We start from the raw sequence: 24691 nt of genomic DNA, 5'->3' as shown, positions 1-24691 counted from the left end.
AGGGGTTAAAAATAAGTTAAACCATAACCTGTCCAAGCGAATGCACTGTAGTCTATTGAGTAAACATAAAATATCTTATATATAGCTAAAAATAATAATGTCTATTTTATACAGTATGTATCAAGTGTTCCTGTGTGACCATCGTTATCCACATATCGAATGAAATCGATACCCAATAACGGCATAAAGATGCTATATATATAATTGAATCATCTTAAAATTGAAAATATAAAGTCTGGGGCGAAACGCAATCGTAGATAACAGCGGGACAAAAAATGAGATGTCGATATGAGCCAATAATATGTGTGAGAAGGACAGAAAGATATAAAGTCATAAATATCGCACAGCTGGATTCTCCTTACCCAATACTTTTTTCTCCAAAAACGAATATCTGTGAGTCGTTTACGGGTAAAGTATATTCGGGCACGCAAGTGACATTCTGAGAAATTAAAGCTTTTATATTTTTACATACGTCCCATTTATTGCTAATTTGTGGAGGCCTTTGTAATAATTTAGGTATATGGTAATGAACAATAAAATATTGCTGTTGTCATGTGTAATCTTGTTGTTTGCTTTTATGTAAGAGTCAATATCCTACCCATATATTATTTTAATATATAGCATCTACTCTATCTTCTACTAGTGCTACTGATATATTTTTTCTAAAGAAAAATGTGTAGTGTAACCAGTATATAGACTGGTTTAATAACGAATATGTTAATAGTTAGTTATCCAAAAAAAATAATATTGAATAACAGTCTTTTAACATATTCGAAAATAGCTGTAATTCATTTTTAATGAAACTGAAATTTTATTTTAGAGACTGGTTTAAAGAATGGCGTTTTAAAATCGATCCCAATGTCGAATTTAACAAGCGCATAAGTAAAAATAATATATTAACCAGTATACTTCTAAATTTGTATGATTGATTTTTTTACGCAACTTAAAATGATCCATGTGATGATAACTGTCGTTTATACCTAAACATGAACAGTATCAGAGCATACTGTGTCGTGCATGATTTCCTCCATCCTCCCCAGAAGGAAACTAAGGTATTATTCCTCTATAGCCTGTAAATTTACTGCCACGTCCCACCCTTCAAACTGAAACACAGCCATGCAAACACAACTGTTTCATGTCAGAAACACAAAAGAGACTGAGGTCTGAGATATCCAAGCAGACAACTTTTGTACAAAATCTCCTTTTGGTTTGCGAAGTTCTTTCTAGTTTCCTTCTAATTTGCTCGCAAAGAACGTTTAAAATCAATGCCCTCTTCGATGAAAACAGTCTAAGAGTTTTCTTTACGACATTACTTCTAGGGCAAGCCAATAAATCCAAATAGGCTTTATTGGGAACCCTATAGAGGATCCGACATCGCGGCTATATCAACATAACGTGTGTTATTAATTCTATCGGGGACCTAATCGATTAGTCATAGCATTATCGGGTTAAGGAGTCATTTATTATTTACTTTTTTATTGTAGAGTAGCCTCTAACTGCGGAAGGGTTAAGTCATGTGACAGTACAGCTCGATGGGTATTAATATTACTTACATTGATGAAGTAAATTTTTATCTATGGTATTTTATTATACTAAGTATTAGGGTTATCAAATGAGCGTCTTATTTTTTTAATTTGGTAAATTTTATTTCTGTAGAGATACTTGCTACAGGATATTTTTTTAATTGTATGAAAATGGAATGGTAGTTTCATAAGTGCTGTTGGTATCATCTAGTATCAGTAAGTGATGATAGATGTGGACGAAGTCAAGTCAGTTTTTTTAATAGATGATAATAAAATCGTAACCCTGCCTGCGCTATTGGTATTACCAGTAAGGGATGGTAGCTGAGGATGAAAAGGCAGGTCAGCTAGCCCATCGTGACGAATTCAACGATAAATTAGTCACGATAGTTTCTAAGGGGAACCGCGTGAGGGTCGGCCTGATAGAATATATTGACTACAATGGTGGCTAACCTCCCCATTACTAACAATCCCTTCCCCCCAATCAAGTCAATTAACCCTTTATGAATAGAATTATGAATTAGCAGGATATATAGCAACTAACCACAATATCTACTAGTGGGAACCGCCTGGAGGTCGATCTAACAGGGCCCATTGGGGGGAAGGAATTGTCAGAAATGAGATCTAACAACTCTGTTATTGTACCCATCAGGTCGACCTCGACGTGAATTTCCCTGCAAAGATCGTGGTTAATTCTTCAAAAATTCATCACTATAGTCCAAATGACCAAATATGCTTTCGTCCTCGCCTATCATTCTTAATTGATGTCCCGGGAGAGGGGGTAGGGATTGTTAGTAAAACTACTATAATATAGGGACTACCAGTCCCATTGCTAGCCACGTGATCCCCCCTGGAAACCATCGTGCTGAATTCCTGGTGTATTCATCACGATTGGATAACTGACCTGCCCTTTCATCACCTCTATCATCCCTCACTGGTGCCTCGCCAGCGCATACCGTTAGCGCAGGCGGGATTACCATTCCATTGTTATCCATTAAAAAAAAAACTGATACTCCGCTAACGTATTCCGATAGCGCAGGTAGGGTTACCATTCCATTATTATTCATAAAATGGGGTCGCTTGTCCCTATTACTAACAATACCTTCTTCCCCCAGTTTTACAGGTACAAGCACTGTCTTAAAAGGATGCTATTGAAAATGTCTTATTAATATAATTGTAACTGGACAATGTCGGGGGAGAGGGATTGTTAATAATTGGGTCCAATAATTCCATTACTAGCAATATACCCTGTCAGATCGACCTCCACGTGGTTCCCCCTGAAAACCATCATGGTTAATTCTAGTTGAATTTGTCAGGATGGACTAACTGATCTGCTTATATCCTCATCTGTCATTTCTCACTGGCGCCCCGTCAGCGTATACCGATAGCGCAAGCGGGGTTACCATACCATTGTCACCCATAAAAAAAACAAACTGGACGTCTGCATATGAGAGATATTTTAGGAAAATTAATATATGACCAATAAAAGTCAAAACAATATTTTTTTAGAATTTTTTCTGTTTCTCTGTCTGTATGTCTGTTCTGGCGTCACGCAAAAACTACTGCATCAAATTAATTGCAGTTTTCACAATCGTGTTTCTGAAAGCAATCAATCATCATAATTTATAAGTTAGTAAAATATGATGTATGTATCATTATGATACGCCATCTGAAAGTGATCAGTTCCATTAATTATCCTACTTCTGAAATCTACGCATACAAAATGGCGGGCAAAAACCTAATATGTAATAAAACTTATATTTCACTCTGTATATATTGACTTTTCTCGCTGCTTTGTTTTTTTTATACTCCCAAGGTGACAAACGTGCATATAGCCCGCGCGTCGAACGATTTAATCCTTTTTGAAAAACCCCATACTGTAGTCTATAGGGAAAACCTTGGAGGGAGCTCATTCCACAGCCTGACTGTTCGCGGGAGAGAACTTACAACACTAAAAACACATGCGATGACAAGTTGTCGAACAATCCGTTATACAAGAAGAAAAAATCTCACCTTAGATTTAAGGTCTCGATACCGCCTGTGAGCTTGGGATCATCTACAATTCTCATTTGTATGTGTAGATACACCATAATTAAAGATGAATTCAAGAATTAAAGATGATCTATAGGGAAAACCTTGAAGGGTGGGATATGGCGTGAGGAGGAATAACACCTGAGTCCTCATTCCACAGCCTGACTGTTCTCATGTCTATAGGGAGAGAACTTTCTATCAGACAACTTGTTTATCATTCTAAATAGTATAAAAAAAAAACATAAAAAAACCGACATCAATTGTGACAATATTATTATTTTTATTTAAAAACTAAACTAAAATCTATTCAGTAATTTTGATAAAATTTCTATAGAACCGATCTATAAACCGTCTTTCAAAAACAGCGTTCACGACTGGGAGAGAAGTATATTCGTTATTTATATATATTTATTCGTATATATACTCTATCGTATATATATTATATGTACATGTACGTATGTAATTTTAGTATGTATATATATCAATAATTAGTACACATATTTGACTGGGAGAGAATGCTTTTAGCATTAAGTCTAATTTTTGAATAAATAAATTTGTACTATAAGTACCTATATCCTTTCAGATAAAAAAAATCCAAATCGATTTAGTGTTAAAGGAGTTATGAGGTAACATGAACAACAAAAACCTCCTTTTTGATGTCGGTTGATAATTCATGACGATTGGTTGAGTCATTACAGCGCTAAGAAGTAACAAACTTAAACAAACTCACTTTCACATTTGTATTATTAGGATTGAGATTCAACTATAAAAGATTGATAAAATAATGTATGACTATTTGTGGGACTAACTAGAAATATATTTTTGTTTATGTCAATTATCTACAACTCTGTATGTATCCGTTTTTTTTTTCTATATAATCATTTCATCACTATATCATTTCATTTCTCTATATACTTATTTTGTACGCGTATGGTTCAATTTTATCAATTAACTACAATATATAGATTTCTGTACTCGTTGTCTATTTTTATGTAACTTAAAAAAAATTGTAACTATATATTTTTTTGTAATGACTGTTTGTACTAAAATAAAGTACTAAAAACAATTTTTTTTAAACCAAATCGAGACTTAACGCTTAAAAGCTTTTTCCAGTCCCAATTGTGTATTTAAAAATATGTGTAAACGACACGAAAGTTTAAAATTAACTAGAAATAGCTTAAAAGGACTCCTATTAGGAAATATACATATACCCGAGCTAATTAACTACGTATTAAGTAGTAGGTAAGTTACTTACCGTAAATAAGTAAATTACCTATTGAAGGTTAAAACATATTTAAAATTTAACATCATGTTAAGTAACCTAGTAAAAGTTTCAGAGGTAACCGAACCATAAAAACCATATGTAAATCACGCGTCCAATTCACCTATTTCGAAAAGGAAACATTCACATCGGCGGGGCTTGAGATTGTAGTTTTTAGTTGCCTTTTTTTACATCGTAAACTTTCCGAGAAGAGGTGAGTGAGAAAAAAAGTGGGAGTCGTTTCGAAAACTCCAAATGAACGGTTTTGGTAGACTTCCGCCCGTGATGACCGCTGGCGACGAGGGCATTAGGGTGTACGAACAGTGCAACATTAGAGTCGATATTTTAAATACAATTTATTGTTTCCGCAAAAGATAAGTTTAGCGATTCAAAAAAGTAAAATCTGCTAGTAACAGATTATTTATAATTAATTGTATGTATTGTTATTATCAATTAATTAAGTTAAAATACAAATATAATCCTTAGTGGCTTAAACAATAAATTAAAAATTATATTCGTTAACAATACTACATTTATTTATTTTTTTATTTATTCTTTATTGCACAATATAACTTTGTACAAGTGGCGAGCTTAATGCCATATGGCATTCTCTACCAGCTAACCATTAGGTAAAAACAGAAAGTGTATGAAGGGCAGATGTGAAAAATATGTGACATAATTATAGCAACATATTGAAATAATTATACATAGTAATACATAAGAAATACACATACATCGTGTTGAATATAATAAAATTTAAAATTCGATAACGTATAAATTAGGAATATATAACAATTTAACAAAATTACATACAAATAAGACATAATAATAAATTGCATGAAATAATATAAATATCAATTGCAATAAATTTTATTAATATATAAATTGACAATTTATTTATTACTAAAATTTGTTTATTGATTTGATGCATTCTTCTAATAAAAAAAACACGGGGTTTGATTTTTAGAATTCTCAAATTTTGGATAGTTTTTAAAGCAACTGGTAATCAGTTATACAACTTCTATCCTTAAAATTGTTTTTTATGTATCAAGGTTTTAAATTTGTGTAAGTACTAATTAAGTAAAACTACCAACCGCTCAACCGCTCATATGCGTTATTTCCTCCAACTTGAAGCATAAGAGTACTCGAATTGGAGCAAATAATACACACTTACAAAATTTCATTAAAATCGATTGAGTGATTAGAGAGCAACGTGATTGAACATCGTTACCCGTTATTTTTATGTATTAATATTAGTTATATAAAAATGATTATTGACTGCTTGCTTTGAACTTTGATAGAACAGTATTCTAATGAAATTAAATTTCCAGAATATGCATGTAATGTACAATAAAAGAATAAAAGCTTTGGCATTCGATTATCTGTGCCCACCTCGCAAGGGACTTGGCATATGTGTATATATAAAAAAACAAACTGCGAATATACTTGGACAATTGTTATACAAGGTGTACCAATTTTTCATAATTTATAAACAATAACAAAATTAAATAATAAACGATAAGAAACTAAAAATTATAAATAACTTGTACTATCTACCATAAGAAGATCTAAAATCCAGGTGCATTGAGTCGCGAGAAAAAGCTAGTGTAACAGTAATTAAAGAAAAATTAAAGACGTTGTTTTCGACTCAACCGCACCTCTATTCGCGGTGTGAAGAATGTTATTAAGTGGGTGAGCAGAAAAAACAAAAATATCTCTATCGGCGTCCGAGACGTGATAATTAGTAGATATAGGAGTTCTGATCCGCCGTCACGGACAAACACGTTTTTATAATCTAATATGAGGAAATATAAGGTACACAGGCAAGTGTTCCTATCCATTTATTAAAAAAACTAGTTTTTATCTCGGGGGGGGGGGGATTGTTAGTAAAGCAGACTACCAGTCCCATTGCTAGCAATATACTCTATCAGGCCGACCTCCACGTGGTTCCCCTGGAAACCATCGTGCTGAATTTCAGGTGTATTCATCACGATGGGCTAACTGGCCTGCCTTTTCATTCTCATTCACCATCTGGGAGATGCCTCGCCAACGTATACCGTTAGCGCAGATGGAGTCACCATTCCATTATCATCCATTAAAAAAATGTTTTATCTGCGACTTCATTCAAGTGATCCAGTTACTCATATATTTATTGATCGAAATAAAGATTAACCTATGTCCTTTACATTCCAATATGCCTACTACACATATATAAATTTCATAACGATCGTTTGAGCCGTTAACGCGCCAAAATGTGACAAGCAAACTCACGCATTTATAAATATTTATATGTATTAGGAAAAAATAAAGGTAAAACCATCATATCTGTTTTTTAATGCGCTGCGCTATCGATATATGGCGGGGCATCAGTGAGGAATGATAGGTGGCGGTTATAGCAAGTCAGTTAGCCCATCGTGATGAATTCCACTAGAACTAACCACGATGGTTTACAGGGGGAACCGCATGGAGGTCGACCTGATTGTTAACAATGGGGCAGCCCCATTACTTCCCCCAACAATCCCTTTCCCCCCAACCATCATGTCTTTGCGGGAGAATGCCGTTAACAGTAACACTAATATATTTCTAGTGAATGCTAATAAATGTGAAAGTGAGTTTGTTTGTTACCTTATAGCGCTTTAACAGCTTAACCAATTACTATGAAAAAATATATGGAATGGAGTATATAGGCTACTTTTTATCCCAGTTAGTAAAAATATCTTGCTCACGCAATAGAAGTCACGAGGAAAGGCTAGTAGTACTAAAAATAAAATATTTTAAAAAATCTATAAGGGATCCATCTTAGGCTAACAGAATATGAAATATTAAGTGAATACGGTAAGACTTATTTATGTAGGTAAAAAAGGCAACTGATATTGTAGCCTTAATCTATGCCTGAGGGGGTGAAAGGGTTTGTTAGTAATGGAGACTAAGAATCCCATTGCTAGCAATATACCCAAGCAAGTCGACCTCCTCGCGGTTCCCCCTGGAAATTATCATGATTAATTCCAGATGAATTCATCATGATGGACTAACTGGCCTGTTTTCATTCTCATCAATCACCCTTCACTGGTGCCCCGCCAGCGTATCCTGTTAGCGCAGGCGGAGTTACCATTCCATTTTCATCCAATAAAAAAAAAAAAAACTATGTCTGAATCTAAGGTCATCGTATCGTATTTGTCTATGAGAATTCGTAACTAAGCAACAGTGTTGTCGTGCTCGAAGTAGTAAATAGATTAAGGATCTTGTTTACGATGTGCCACAACAGTCACAAGGACATGCCTATCTATTTTTTTTATTGTTTTATTAGATATCTTAGGTACATAGTATTATATTATCTGTATCTTACGTTTCATCTATGAATTTCATTTACTCGACACAACGCTGGAACCTTCTAATTTAATTTTACCTATGTATGTAAATAATGTAGTTATAGACCTATATAAATAGAAATGTAGCAGCATATTAATAAATATAATCTTCAAGCTGAGTTTTTTGTAGGGTAGATAGAAAAAACTATATCTAAGATTGGTATTTATGCAGAGAAGAAATGTCCATGAACCAAGTGTCAAAGACTATCTTCTAAATCTCTTAGGCACATACATAAAAAATATATAAATTTTCAATATAATTAGATAAAATACAAAATTCGTTATTGAAAACTCAGTAATTTTTTATATACCTAATAAAAAAATATTTATTAAAATACTTTACGCCATCTGTCATGTATAATAAGAAACACGATAAATAGCATTTGTATCGTTAGTACTGTTCAAATTTATAGATGGCAGTAGACCAGTAAAATATAAACGTAAAAGTCAAAAAATTTCTTTTTACTTTTACATTTAATAACAGATGTCGCTGACCGCTAGATATAAATTATTATGATAAAATGTGGACAGATGGCAGTAATTATAACCCAGTCTATGTGAGAGTTCATTCAATATGCGGCCCATTGCGTACTTTAATGTTGTTCTTAATTTTGCTGGGTAATGATAAAAGCAATCTTGAAGTCGATACGATACAGGCGAAGCTAGCAGGGCCAACCACTCTACCGCTATGTCTGTCAGTCTGGCGCCGCGTTCGAAGCAAAATACTCTGAATGTGATGTCAGTTTACCAGTCGGATTTGTTATGAGATTTCTGTGTTGTGTTATATTTACATGAATTGTGACTAAATATTGTATGAAATAGTATGTTTAGAAGCCGGTAAAGGCAGTGAAGTGTTTGTTTGTGATTTTCAGTGACCGTTTCTGTGTTAAATTGTGACTTCAAGCAAGATCGTCGCGATTATTTCAAGTTCGCCGGCTTATCATGTTGTGGTGAGTGTATGATCGATATTTACCCCCTTTTAAGACATCATTGTAATCTTTTTGTAGTAAACAATATTTGTTCATGTGTTTATAACTTAAAGTCAGTGTTTTTGCAGTTGTAGGGAGTTAAATGTTTTATATTCAATAAAATAAAAATTATCGTTTATTTCGAGAACCGTTGTTCATTATTTCTCACAGAATTACCTATTTTCGATTATTTATTACCCATATCTGACCCAAAAGGGTATCCACTGACTCTAAATTGAATTTATTTTATTAAACTTTACCTTACATAAGTATATATAACAAACCGCTCAATGTCAATTACCTACTTGTTTAAAATTTGTTTTACTTTTTTGTCTTGACCTTTTATAATAATAATAAGTAATTAAAAAATAAAATCCAATATACTAATTTGCATTATTACTTAAACAATCAAATAACACAAAAACCTTCTTTCCTTACAATTTATTCCTTTTATTTACTAATTATTCAATAAAAAAATAAGAGTTAGTTTCCTTAATATTTCTAGTAAGAACAATTCTATGTACCTCCATAACTATTTCTGAAATCTATCAAAAATAATATGATTAAATACTAACTTATTAAAAATATTAAGTAAGTATACTTTTTATTATTGGAATAAAAAAATTTCAGTCAGCTTGATTTCCATTCTAAGTTGCATAAAAAAAAGTTAAAAATAAGTAAGTAAATAATATACACATAAAAGTACATAGGTTTTTATAAATCTACCTACACCCCTGAAGACTTGCTGTTGAAAATCCTATTAATGTCACACCAATCAGATGGTATATAGGTATATATTTTTTAAGTTCTCTAACCTTCCACAAAAGAGGGGAAGGGGATTATTAGTAATGGGATCTAACAGCTCCATTGCTAGCAATATTCTCTATCAAGTCAACCTTTTAGGCTTTTTTTTCCAGAGGGGAAATCATCATGATTAATTATTAAATTTGTCAAAATTAAATTTGTTGTAATGTTAAATTTGTCATTATTGGCCAGTTAACATGTTTCATCCTCACCTACCAATTCTCACTGGTGCTCCATCATTTTAAACTCATAGTACAAGCAAGTTTACTATTTTATTTTTACTTTTAAAAATAATATCTATCCATATCATGCGGAGGACAAGGAATGGTGACACTTTGGAGTTGATTCTGAAACACCATTTTCAATTTATAATAATCTTTTTTTAAATTTTCTTATAGTTACATACTTCAGAAATCGAGGACTACATACTTATTTGTGCCACTGACAAACAAGTATGAAATCCCTAACTTTTCAGGTAGGTATAAGAAGTCTGTGTTTCAGGAATCAGTCATTTGATATTACAGCAAAATGACTATTCTAACATCCAGTGTAAACAAAATTTTTAGTAGGGTTTTATCAGAACTTAATCTTTTTATTATTACTTAATTTCAAAATTAAGTTTGGGGAATGGTACTTAAGAATTGACCCTATTGTATTTTTTTTATATCACCATTAAGCTATAAAATGTTATTTCAGAATATTTATTTATTTACAATTCAGAATGAGTATCATTCTGTTTAGGAAACATTTGTTAATTTCCTAAATACTATAGCCAGTATTCGCATGACTACCTTTCTGTTACACCACACACAACTTGCCCAAGTTATAAATAAAAATTTTATACTTTAATTACAATTTCACGGCCATTGGAAATGAACACTCAATTAAAATAAGTACAATTACACAATAATAAAATATAAACATTTAAGATTGTTTCGAAATTAAGTTACCTACAATGAATGTATTATATTACAAAATAGATATTATATGTAACATGTTGCATAAACCTCAGAGTGTTTTAAATTAATTAACACAAAATAATTAACTGAGTATGATCTTAATTATGAAGAATAATTAAAAAATTGTCTTTCAATGCAACAGTTATATTAGTTGTACAATGTTGAATGTAGTCCTCCCTTATAGATTACCATAACATATGGATCTAATTCTACTGCATCCACTGACTACCTGCAATGCATTTGATGTCCTTGATACATCTGATCTAGTTGGAAACTAATTAGTAATTAGATTGTCCTATGCTCGAGAACCTATCTTCTCCAACAGTTACAGTTCTCACTTATATTAAATTTAAACATATTTCAAATGCATTTTAAAATTAAATTACTTTAATTTAAATATGTCCGTGCATTCTGTGTTCAAATATTTCATGTCTATTCCCCTATGACTTCACCTATCTTAGTTAAAATTGATATTGGTACTTATAACAATTTTCTTTAATATTTTTAAACTGTTATTTCAAACTTTCTCAATTATACATTATAATCATACATATTTGTAAAACATTTAATTCCTTACCTTAAAGTTGTCTTGATAAGATTGCTCTCAGCAATAAGACCACCTTATTGTATTTATACTTGTATTGTTACATTTATTACATGTCTTGTTTTATTCCTTATGTTGTATAATGCAAATAAAGTATACTCATTCATTCGGTCATTGTAATCTTATACCAAGGATTTTACTCTTAGAATAGTAAGCAGATACTGTATATAAGTATATATGTATTAAACTTTTAAGAAAAAATATTTCTTATGTGTATTAAATTTTTTTTTAAATATTTCAATCATATAAGATTAATGCATTTCATTTTGAAAATCTTTATTATTTAGGTATCAAATGTGTCTCTCTGTTTACATCCAAATGTTTCTGGCGCAAAGATAGTTAATAAATAAATGTCAGCAATGATATACTTGTTCAAATCTTCAGTTATCAATTGCCCTTATCAATTTTCATTCTTTTATCTTATCAATCAATATATTGTTACTGTAATATTATCATTTAGAGTTTAGGTGCCATCATATAAATATATTGACATGTTTTATCATGTAACCTTAAAAATGCTTTAGTCATATTTATTATGCAATATTCTCTTTATATTTTATTGTTCTTCTATTATCTATAATTTGTTAGTCATTGACTATTGATCTACAATGCTTTTTCTTTATCAATGAGAAATTATACGGTAGATATATTGACCCAGATATCAACTGTACTCCGTGCGTTATGCCATTATGCGGGTAACAGATAACTCATTTTCATTCAATAAATTCAATTAAATTTTTATATCAAAAATGTTAATACAGAGATTGTTTTTCAATAACTGTCAAAATGTCAGCTGTCACCATCACTATGACACAACGCACAGATTACAAATTATTAATTAGATGGGCTGTATGCTTGATGGCCATTGGTCATCTTTGTTGTATAAAAAATATATTTTTAAAATATATGCGCAACTATGCATTTGAAAATTCTGTATTTATAATGGTTTTTTTTTTTGATGGGTGAAAATGGTATGGTAACCCCGCCTGCGCTGACGGACCAGTGAAGGGTGATAGATGAGAATGAAAACAGGCCAGTTAACCCATCATGATGAATTCATCAGGAATTAACCACGATAGTTTCCAGGGGGAACCGCGAGGAGGTCGACCTGGTTGGGTATATTGCTAGCAATGGGATTCTCAGTCTACATTACTAACAATCCCTTTCCCCCCAATATTATTAATGGGTTGAAAAATTTTGTTTCCGACAATTCATAATCGAAATGTAATACCTAATTTAATTCTTTAGTAAACTTTTAATTTTTTTTTTTTAATTTAAAAAGGAAATCTTTTTAATTTGTCGCGTTCATCGTCAAGTCATCCTTGAAAATAGAACAGAAACATACTCTTTATTTGCTTGTCGACAGATGTATGTTTGTTTTAATACAATCTGTGGGTGTGATTCTCCCATACACATGCTTTTTAAAGGGTAATTTTGTTAGTTTGACCTTTTTTAACGTTTGTTTTTTTTTTTTGTTAAAATAAGATTCATAAAGGATGACGTGACGTGATTATAATATTCTATTATCTAAATTTACTCCATATTTTAGATATTTTTGTTTAATGCAACTTAGAATAGCAAACAAAATGGTAACCGTCATGTATAAACATGAGAAAATGAACGTCACAGAATATATGGTGATGCCTACGGCACCTCTTACTCGTTGCTATTTCTAAAATTTTATGCTTTTAGGTGTTTTTACAAGAACGAAGGCCTGGATAAATCAGATTGCGCTAGCTAGTTCCAAACTAAACGGAATTTGTATTTCTTATTTAAAAATCTTACTGTACATTTGTTTTCAGTATTTACCTAATCTGTACTAAGGAAATTGGAATGGCGACTTCGCTTTCGCTATCGGCATACGCTAGCGGGACACAAGTGAGATGATAGGTGTTGTTAAAAGCAGACGAATTTGCCAAAAATTAAGCACGATGGTTTCCAGGAGGAATTGCGTGGAGGTCGATTTGGTATATTGCTAGTAACGTGAATGTTAGACCCCATTAATAACAATTTCTTTCTCACTACTAAAATTATTAGGTGTTTTTGCCTCTCGGTGTTTTAACGACTTAATCAATTATTATGAAATTTAGATAATAATGTAAATGACATAACGACTAATCTTTTTATCCTGTTCAATCAATAAATTCCGGTCATTCGGACGAAGTCGCGTGAAAAAAACTAGTCTAGTAGTAAAATCTCCTATCAATAATAATAAGTATGTCCTTATAAATAAAAACAGAAATCTATCTAGCATGAAACCGCGCAATTTGAGCAAAACAGGGCCAGTTAGATCACATGTGATAATAGAAATTGCCAATTAGCCTTGTAGTTTTGCACCTAACTCGACTTACGTCATTCTTTAGCCGGCTGAGCGAACAATAACATACATATTATGTTTAACACATAATATGCTAAAAGGCACACCTGTGCTTTTTTTTTGTACATGAAAAACCCGAAACAGGTATCCGAAGAACTAAATTGTGATAGTAGAATATAAAAATTATATAATAATCTTTTAAAATACTTGTCCATATCCGCATCTTCGTTCACGTGATCTGGCTCTTCATCATTCCAAGTACTGTGTGTATACAAAGTTACGTGACTATGGTTATGGTTGAGCCATTGAGGCATCAAGAGCTATCAAGCAATCCTTGTACAATACATTTGTAAGGATTATAACAATTTTATGCCAGACTGCTATCAAGTAACTCTATAGATGCCTTATAGACTTAAACAATTATAATATATATTTTTTCGAACTCTAGCATAAATTTACGAAAAAGATTTATTAACTATTCATTATATTTTTCTTATACATAACGACGGAACTTTCATCTAGGTGTCATAGTAACATTTTACATTTAGCGTCTAATTCAATTGTTCAGTCCTATAAAGGACCAGCGCGATAGAGGCGATCTTGTGAATACTTTTTTTTGTTAATATTACAAAATTTCATTGCATAACGCACTCTATTTGGCAAGTCTTCAGCAAATATGAAGAGTTGAGTAAGAAAATCCCTGTGCGCAAATCCAAATACTCGTCAACATCAAAGGTCGCTACAACTCCTTACACGCTCAGGGCAACGCCCTACCCGGTTCTTATTTTTTTCTCAGTCTGAGGCTATAAGCCCCGGCACACATGCATCAGAGCTGTTAAACCAGACAATGGTGTCTACACATCTGGGCTGGTGATGTCACACACTCCCCTCCGTCGATGGTCAGTGGGTATAAAGCATGTTTTAATGATATTGTATGGACCAGATTCAAAAGTACTGTTCATTGAATAAAATATGGCGTTTATTTTCTTTTTTAGATGAAGTAATTTGTAAATATTTTACTGAATTTGGTGTTACCTCGCGGAAGTTCATGTTACTGGTTATTTGAATAAAATTCGAATAGAAAATTCGCAGGTTGGGCGCTGAACGGTTAGCACCGGGCTTCGAGCAGCGATCTGAATAATTTGCCTGAGAGCATCGTTTAGAGGTGATACACGTGTCGCAAAAGGTGTGTGAATAAAATGATAATCGGAGATTGATGGCTAATATGGAAGGTTCTAGAACATCTGGTAGTAATAGTGGAGTCCAATCTTAGAGTGTTGGCAGTCACACTCATACTAATGGTAGCGGAATTAAACAAAATAATTCTAATCAAATAATCAATAAAAAAAAAAAGATTTTCATGATATTAGTATAGGACAAGATGAAAATGAAAAACAATTCCCTTTCAAATAAAAAGAAGTCAACATAATTATTTCTCACAATTAATAAATTAATCTGATATATCAAGGCTTTCTTACCATAGTTACCGTACAGTTTAAAATAAATTTGTATATAGGTGTAAAAATGTCTTAATAAACAAGATATAATTGTGTATTTAGACTTCAAATTATTTTTCCATGTAATTATACCCCTATGTTATGAAGCCCGCAATACGCAAATAAATCAATGGATATTGCGTAATATAAAAAATACATTCTAATTTAAAACCTTTTCCTTTTTGAAGTCGGTTGTAAAAGCTGAGTCATGCTAATTTGTGAACGACATATTAATTAATAGGGTTTGTTCGATCGTTCTTTACGGAGTTGTTAAAAAATAAAAATATATATTGAGCCTTTAACAATTATCGGTGGTATAGATGGTTGTAAATATGCAAGTTTGCTACAAATCACACAATCTAACCTGGAATGAATTTTAACAAACAATTCTATTTGATCTTGAGAAATCAGGGTGCAATGGAGTCACAGTGTTATGTTGAAATACGTATATGTGTTTATATTAGGTCATAGGTGACTATTACCACGTAATATTAATTTCACTTTGGTGCATTGTATTGTGTGTTATTTCTCCAGCAACACCTTACGACATCCTTAACTTACATTAATTAAATAAATTAAATGCACATCTCGAGGTCTACCATGAAATGATATTCCAAATTTTCGGACTCAATTTCGCGTTTTCGTTCATATCGAAATCGGTCCAGTAAATGGAGTTTATTATCCAAAGGAACGATATTTTGGGATTTCTAATGTTTTTAAACGTTATGTATTATGTAGTTTTAACATCAAATTTTTGTTTCGTTCAGTCTCGAAATTTTGGAATCATTTCATGATAGGCCCTTAGGTATTATCTTTTATATTTATTACTACGGCCTACCTGATGGAAATTTGTTGCCATCGTATATAGACTTGAACATCATAGAATATACTTATTGTCATTCCCTAGCTCTAAGATGTTCCATCCCCTTCCGTATCTAACGAAATTCCATAGAGACTCATTACGAATTCAGCATTTTCAATAAAAACAATATAGCAATCGAGAGAGCCTGTAATTCGCAAAGCCTGTCTCCGGAGGCTCTTGATATAATCAATCCTCGCTATATTTATACACCCAAAGACAGATTACGAAATGTTTTTGTATCTATCCGATGGACAGCTGACTGGTTTCAAGGGAATAAGATTAAATAGCATTAAATGTACCTAAATGCTTTTTCGTTAATCTCATTATTTCACTCGCTTCTATTAATAAAAAGTATATTTATTTGATAATATATTAAAAGCGTAACCCTGCATTTAGAAATCCTAAATTATTAATAGGTTGGAAAATATATTCCGAGAATACGATCCGATAGTATTTAAGCCCACATCTCTCTACTATCCGGACTGAGTGAATTAACATCAAGCATAATGACGTTTCAAAAACTAAAAGTGATAGTAGTCCATCTGTCATGTAGCTGGAAACACACTCAGTTATCAGCCAGGATCAAACTATCACAAGGTATTTATTCAATCTATTAATAATTTTAAGTACATTTATCTAAACTATGATTATAAACGGTTTTGATTTTTTATTTATACGATTTTAAACATTATTTCATCTATAGAAAGTTACATTATCAGTGTAAATGGGTTTTACAATACAGGGGGCAAACGAGCATGCGGCTCACCTGATGGTAAGTGACTACCGCCGCCCATGGTCACCCAAAACACCTACGGCATTGTAGGTGTGCTGCCGGCCTTATAAAAAGGAATATGCTCTTTTCTTGAAGATTATGTTGTCGTATGTATTTGTGTATTTATTATCTTTTGCCTCTATCTAAGATTTGCCACGCAGCGCATCATCCCTCACTGATATTCCACTGTTCAAATAACTGAGTCGGACTTACCATTCCATCCATCTAATTAAAAAGAAAGGGATTACAGGAGTCGATTATCAAATCCTCAGAGGTTCCTCAGAAAAGTCTGCTTTTGGTTTCATTGAAGTCTCAGCATTTACCTCCTTTTTGAGTAAAACGTTGAATATGTTGTAGCTTATCTATCTTACGCAAGACTATAGCTGCAAGTAAGAACTTTTCACAGTAGGATTTCATTTAGGTTCTTTAGAATTATGGAGCTAATATGCACACACCTACTCAGGGTTTTTTGAGTATGACCATTATTTTCTCTTGCGATAAAAACCAGCGCAATGATGACCATGGCAGTGATCGCATCGATAATCTTAAAGGAGAAAAGGATGGTAGAACTGGGTCATTGTCATTCTGCGTGGGTTGAGCGTGCCTTTTGCTGTCATCGCGACCGTACCGTGACGTGACTGTTTGTTGACCTAGTGAGCTCGGCTGATGACCTGACTCGCGAATTTCTCGTAATTCACTCCAGCTGGTTACTTTGAAAATCATTGGCCTGTATGTAGGGGAGATGTAATCGGTTTACACTTTCGTCTACGAACAATACAGTCTACAGAAAGAAAAAAGGAACAATTAAGTGTAATAATTAATCGTTGACCGCAACTTTGTTCGCGTTGTATTTGTATCATATAATCTAATTGTCTTATATGCCTCTGCATAACAGTTTTGGAGGCTCCCGTTGCAGTGCACATTGCTTAATGTAAATAGGGAATTTGACTTCGATTGTTAGTAGCAATTTTAACTTCTTTTTGTATTGGATCGGGTTTAAATTTTAAATGTTATTTTGCGTCCACAGATGCTTATTGTCTGGGCTATCATTACACAGGGTATCCTTGTTTGTAGATCGAGCGTTTGATATGATTATATAAAAAAATATAGGGATATCACTGTGTCTCGTCATATATATATATATATTACATTTGAAACAAAAAAGTTTGTGGAAAATACAAAATTGTGACCTATCAAAGATAAAGCAGATATTAAACTTATAAATTCTGGATGATTTATCTTTAAAAATCTTCACTAATTTAGAAAGATTTACAATTAAATCGATAATGTCGAGTGATTTTTCTAACCTAATTAGACTTAATCGCAATGAAAAAGCTTTTACAGGTACTATTTGTACCTACATACCTGCTTTATTACCGACATTTTTGGCTTTTACATCGCCTTAAGTCCTGATTGTGTACTTGAAATAAGAAATTAGTAGTCACCATAGAAACTAAACTTTCAATAATATTATTACTTGTAACTAAATACAAATCATTTTTTATCACATTTTGTGTTTTCATATCTTGCGATGGTACAAAGTTTTCCTTCTCAATGTTTCATAAAAATGACGAATCTAATATAAAATTTATTTGAATACTCTTTATTTATATTTCAAATCAATTGTAAACTTCAAGTGAACGGGTCAATGAACTGAAGAAAGTGTAGAATGAATGAAAATATCTCCTGTTTGATTTATTCATGAAACATTGAGGGGTGGATTGAATTTATTAATGTTTTGGCTGTTTTATTTCGAATTAGAATTAGATATTCCGTTTAAGGGCCAGTTTTGCATAGTAATGTTCTAATAGATTTATGTACGGATTGTACTTTCTCTCAAGAGGAAATTTAGAAAAAAAAATCATAATAATCATTTGTTAATACATTTACTCGTATATTGTTTAATTATTTGTCTAATGCTCATATTACTATTACAACACGTGAGAGGATGTCTCCCCGTGGTTTCTAAGCCACCTTCGTTTTTGGCTTGACTTACAGGACGATGGTTCTACGTATACTCTGAAACACGAGGCAAGAGACAATAATATTTAGACGATTGAAACCTGAATCCAATCTATAACGTCTGAAAATTCAGATGTTATAGTCTAGAAGTCTATGTTTGGATTCCCGAACCGCAGTATAGCAATGTCCGACTGACACCGCTTTTCTAAAGCATTGCGTGTATTTAACATTCCGTGCAGAAACGATAACCGTCTATTTATTTTTTAGATATTCCTTTAAGTGTTCTTAAAGAAAGTTTTTAATTAGTGTATCTATTTAAATTAAACAGCATAAGTGATAGGGCTTAAGGAATTGGCAGTATCATATCGCTTTCCACACAGTCGTCTTTGGAAACCATTGTGGTTAATTTTAGGTTAATTATCAGGATGGACTGACTGATCTAACTTCATCTTCACTTACCATTCCTCACTGGTATTCCGCCAGCATAAACAGTAAGAAGGGTTCCCTTCCATTTTCGTCTGTTAAAGAAACTGATACTATCTTTTGTACTATTAATTCTGTGCTGACCTTATATGTGTTACGAACATACAAATATAGACTCGGAAAAGTCATTAAAAAAACAATTTAACAAAAACGTGGATGAGTTCATCATAAACACAATGGGACGAAACAGTACTTATCTCGATCAGAAACTGTTTACCATGTTTGTGCGAAAGAGGCCAAGAGCGACAATCAACGGGGTACACCGTCCATTGTAGAAGATCTCTAACATATGTCCACAGCATTAACAAATTGGACTTCATCGTGGGAGGCAAGAGAGTTCAGGTTATATTGGCTCAGGTGTCCAACTTTCCAACATAGCGAGATCTAATATTAGAAAGGAATTCCTCACTGTTGAAGGTCTAATAAGATTGGTCGTGCCAAACAATACTGCCACCGTGTTAATGACTGTTGCATCATCAGGTCATTCAATTGTTTCCCGATGATGTTCTACTCGGTAATGCTGTTCCATTGATAGCGTTATCAAATTAGATATTTTGTTACGGTTTTGTTTTTTAATCGCTTCTGTTGTTATGGGTCCGTATCAAAATGATTTAAATTTTGTAATTTCGTCATATTCGGCCGACTGTTACTTTATTATTTCACACCTTCATTCTTATAATATGGTTTGTGGAATCTTATTTTTTATTTCATTACAGAATAGCATAAAAACTGAGTATTTTCTGCATTTTAGAATTTATAGACATGACGAGTACTTTGGCACTGTGCACTGCAAAATGCACTGTGACACTCATCCATTGTCATTCTTAAGGTATTGTTTCCGTACCGAGGTCCTAATTCGGTATTTTAAATTGTTTGTCTACTTTTGCTAGATTTTATAACAAAACCATGTAATTCATCATCATATCTGCCGTAATCTGTCCACTGCTGAACATAGGCTTCCCATAGACTGCCATAAGGATCGATCCCGATCTACCTGCATCCACCGACTCCCTGCAATGTATTTGAGGTCGTCACTACATCTCCAAACAATATCCTTACTCTTCTATATACTAAATGCGAAAGTGAGATTTTTTTATTGTTATTTGATGTCTTAACGACTCAAACAATCGTTATGAATATTTTTATGTCGCGTACTGTATAGAGTGGAGAAAACCATAGGTTACTATATAATCCAGTCAATCGACATAATCCTGTCAACACGGATGAAGTCGCGGGTAAAAGCAAGTAGGTACATATGTATCAGAATTTCACCCCGATATCGGTGATTTGTATCCAGGTCAGTGACCTGCTGTTTATCGTATGTGTACCACACCGTTTTATCCTAGTTACTTAAAACCTGACGTGATGGGTTTACGCAATTTATAGACGGCTGCGGTCACGGGACACCCGGCTCGTTTCACACCACAACGGGCAATTACGGTGGCCGCCTTTATTTTAGGATTCAATGTTTATTAAAAGTGAATTTATAGGAACGCGATTCCGTATCACTTTTTTTTCAATGGGTAATAATGGAACGGTAAACTCGCCTTGCGCTAAAGGTATGCGCTGATGGGGCATCAGTGACGGGTGATAGATTAGAATGAAAGGTAAATCAGCTAGTAATAATGAATTTACCTGGAAATCAGCTAGTAATGATGAATTTACCTGGAATTAATCACGTTAGTTTACAGGGAGAATAGCGTGGAGGTCGATCTGATAATGCTGACAACAGCGCGTAAGGGGAAGGAACTGTTAGCAATAAGAATGATTGACCCAATTGTTAGTCTTGTTGACCATCACGCCGTATTCCTGGAAACAATGCGATCATTCCTCAGAAATTCCAACACCTCAGAGTTACCATTGATGTCACAGTATATTATGTATTATCAATAGGCAACTGTTACCACTTTCCATCAGCTTTCTATCATTCGAAGTTGCATAAAAACCGGCGTGGTTAATTCGTAATGAATTAGCCAGTGTGGGCTAACTGGCTTGATTTCATCCCCATTATCCCGCTACCCCGTCATTGTGCACCATTAACATGGCTGGTGTACCATTTTATCTTCATTTAAAAAAAGGGTTTCAGAGTTGAAAGCACCATGTTGATAAATATACGCCCGGCGAACGTAAACTGTAGTAAACATCAATTTAGCAACAATTGTTTACGCGCGTGGACGTATTTATGAAAATTGATCAAGTATGGCATGTGAAAGTGAGTTTGTTTGTTACCTCTTGGCGTCTGAACAGCTCACACAATCGTCATTTTTGACATATTCGTAGTTAGTGTTAAAAGGAAAAAGAAGAAAAGAGAAGGCTACTTTTTGTCCCGGTCAATCAATACATGCCAGTCATACAAACTGGTCTGCTCTAGTTAACTCCAAGATATTGATCTTTAATCCAGTTTCATGTGCAGTCTCCACAAGTTACGGTGTATAGTTTTCTATCTTGTTATTTTCTTGTATGTTGCTACTTATTTTCTCTAAAATTTGTGGCGAAAATTAAGATCTAAAAAATATGGTACAGATAAATAGGTACAGTGGAATTACATCTGTGTCTTCAGGAATGGCAAGGCATGCGGGGTATCATAGGCGAAACAGTATACTCTGTTATGTCCATGGTACTGCTCATGTCTGTAGGCGACGGTTACCACTTTCCATCAGGTGGGCCGTCAGCTTGTTTGCTATTCTAAGTTGCATAAAAAAAATACGACTATCCAATTTTGATTGTAAAGATAACAGAATTAGTAGCATATTTTTGTAGAGAATACTCGACTTGTTTCTGGAATATTCGAGACCCTAATTCATAAGTGACGATGATGATATCCTAAGTATTCTAACTTTCATTTTGTATGTCTATATCATACATTATATGTTGGTACTCTGTTTGTAATTTGTAGTTACTTAAAATCCGAAACTTTAAATTCAATAAATGAAATAAATATCCTTGGACATTGCACAGCGCCATCTAGTTCAAAACTAAGTAGAACTTGTAAGTACTATGAGTATAACCGATAGAAATATTTTTGGAGACCAATTTTGTTTAAATTTCCGAATTATCTGTGAAGTTCTAATATGAATAAGTTTTGATATCCGTTTCTTATTAAAATAATTGTATTTCCGGTTACAAAAATCGATTTCCAATTACTACACTTAATATGATTTAAATATTTAATTCGACAGGGAAAGAATATGTTATTAAAATATACTCGTATCAAGAATAGAACGAATCGTTATTCACTAATTTATTTTAGTATCAAATAATCACATTTATGAATTTAATATCGACTATCATGCGGACGAAGTTCCCGGAACATTTAATGATATTATACACGAGTACATTAGTTATATATAATAGGTATAATAGAATATATAATTGTGATTTATATGAGCTTATGTGAAATACTCTTACCATCAGCTTGATTAAAGTGAGCGTGATTAATATGAATTTAATATGATAGTACATGTCTCTTCTAAGTTTAACGTGATCACATATCTTAAGATAGAGCAACTAATATTAAAAAAGGGTAAATAATTCAGTAAGTTAAACCTGTCTAAATGAATTTGGTAATCTTTTTCATTCAGTTATCAACTTAGTATAGGACGGTCAAAATTATTTATTACTAGCTATATCCTGTAGCGTTACCCATGTTTTTTATGCAACTTGGAAATGCCAAACAAGCTGACGGCCCATCTGATGGAAAGTGGTAACCGTCGCCTATAGATATGAGCAATACCATGGATATAACAGAATTTACTGTTTCGCCCATGATACTCCCCATGCGTTCCTGAGGATTAAGGTGTTAGGCCTCTGTACCTTATAAATTTACTGCCATATCTCACCGTTCAAATCAAAACACAGCCATGCAAATAACTGATTTACGGTTGAAACACGAATGGGACAGAGGTACCCAATCCAACGACTTTTGTACAAAGTATCCCTCTAACCAGAGGGATACTATGTACAAACAAAACAAAGGTTATATATTCCTGAAATAGGTGGATTTGGATTAAGAATTGTTTATTTTATTTTTTAGTTTATTATTCTCTAGTTATTATTGTCTAGTTTATTATTTACATATAATAAACTAGAAATATTAATATAGGCATACATATTAATGAAAATAATAACCACTTACTATGGTTCTGACAACGAGTACATATTTCAAGTCAATCAAAGTAATCAGTACAGATAACAAAGAAAGATAAGCATTATGAATCGCTATGCTCTGTTTACCCTGTTCTTTCAAATGTAGACGTAGTAAGAATTTTGTTTTGTTTTTATTTTTCAACGTTACCTTACAATTTTTCCCATATACAGAGTATAATAACTATTCATTCAAGGAACTAAATATACTTACTATCCCATGTAAATATATATATGAAGTATGCATATTCGCGAAAACACATTTACATTTATTTAAAAAGAAAAGTGATCTTTGTAATTTTAACACAAAAAATCATCAAAACTTAGTACTACCTTATAAAACTACAACTTTGTATAACAGAAATGCAGAAATGCAAAAATTTTATACCATTTTTCAAACAAAATAAAGCTATTTGTATTTACTCTGGTATCTCTATTCATGCACACATGGTCAAAAATACGAGTATGTTTTTAGACTTTACTACACTACACATTTATATTGTGACATTCCATATAAAGGTATATAATATAAGAAGTTTAAATACATGTACAGACTCTTTTTATGTCGGATTTTCTTGATATCCTATTACATGTATCTCTGTAAAGGAGACATCGTCCCGCATTGCAAATAGGCTCCTATTACATTTGATTATCCACATTAAGTAGGAGTAACATAATTTCTGTTTTGAATAACAGTCGTAATATTGCGAGAAATATAATCAGTATTAGTTGCAAAACTGTTTCAATCTTTAGTAATGTTATAAATGTGAAAGGGAGGAAGATTGTTTACTTGGTTAAAGGACATACGGCTACATTTTACCCCGATCAACCAACATATCCCCATGTCGCGGAAGTCTCAGGTAAAAACTTAGTTATTATATAAGACTCATACCGAATCTTCTTTAGTCGTGACAATATTAATCTGGAACCAACGTGGGTAAATCCACCGATGCCCAAAATAATTCAAAATTGGTAAAGATATCGTTTATTGTAAGATGTATCCCGCTGTGTGGAAATACGTACTAAAATCTCGGGGTTTAAGGGATTAGATAGATAACAAATAGGATACGTTTTATACCTATTAATTTATTCGGACAAAGCCGCAGGATACAACTAGTACCTGCGTAAAGTCTCGTCTATC

The 24691-nt window shown here is 32.9% G+C and overlaps 1 protein-coding gene across 3 annotated transcripts in view; it reads left to right on the top strand.

Annotated features, from left to right (window-relative positions):
- The first annotated feature begins 8861 nt into the window (after window positions 1-8861).
- Window positions 8862-24691, top strand: part of LOC113519437 (IQ motif and SEC7 domain-containing protein 2) — a 259086-nt gene continuing 243256 nt past the window's right edge. For 2 of the 3 annotated variants that reach the window (XM_031909574.2, XM_026904544.3), the window contains exon 1: window positions 8862-9130. The gene's annotated coding sequence lies outside the window, so the exon portion shown is untranslated. The remainder of the gene's footprint in view (window positions 9131-24691) is intronic. The other variant, XM_026904546.3, reaches the window with a different exon arrangement.

Source organism: Galleria mellonella, unplaced genomic scaffold (genome assembly GCF_026898425.1).
Source record: "Galleria mellonella isolate WM207_F2 unplaced genomic scaffold, CSIRO_AGI_GalMel_v1 utg352, whole genome shotgun sequence".
Lineage (NCBI taxonomy): Eukaryota > Metazoa > Arthropoda > Insecta > Lepidoptera > Pyralidae > Galleria > Galleria mellonella.
The sequence above is the reverse complement of the archived record's forward strand: the minus strand, read 5'-3'. Positions and strand labels throughout refer to the sequence as shown.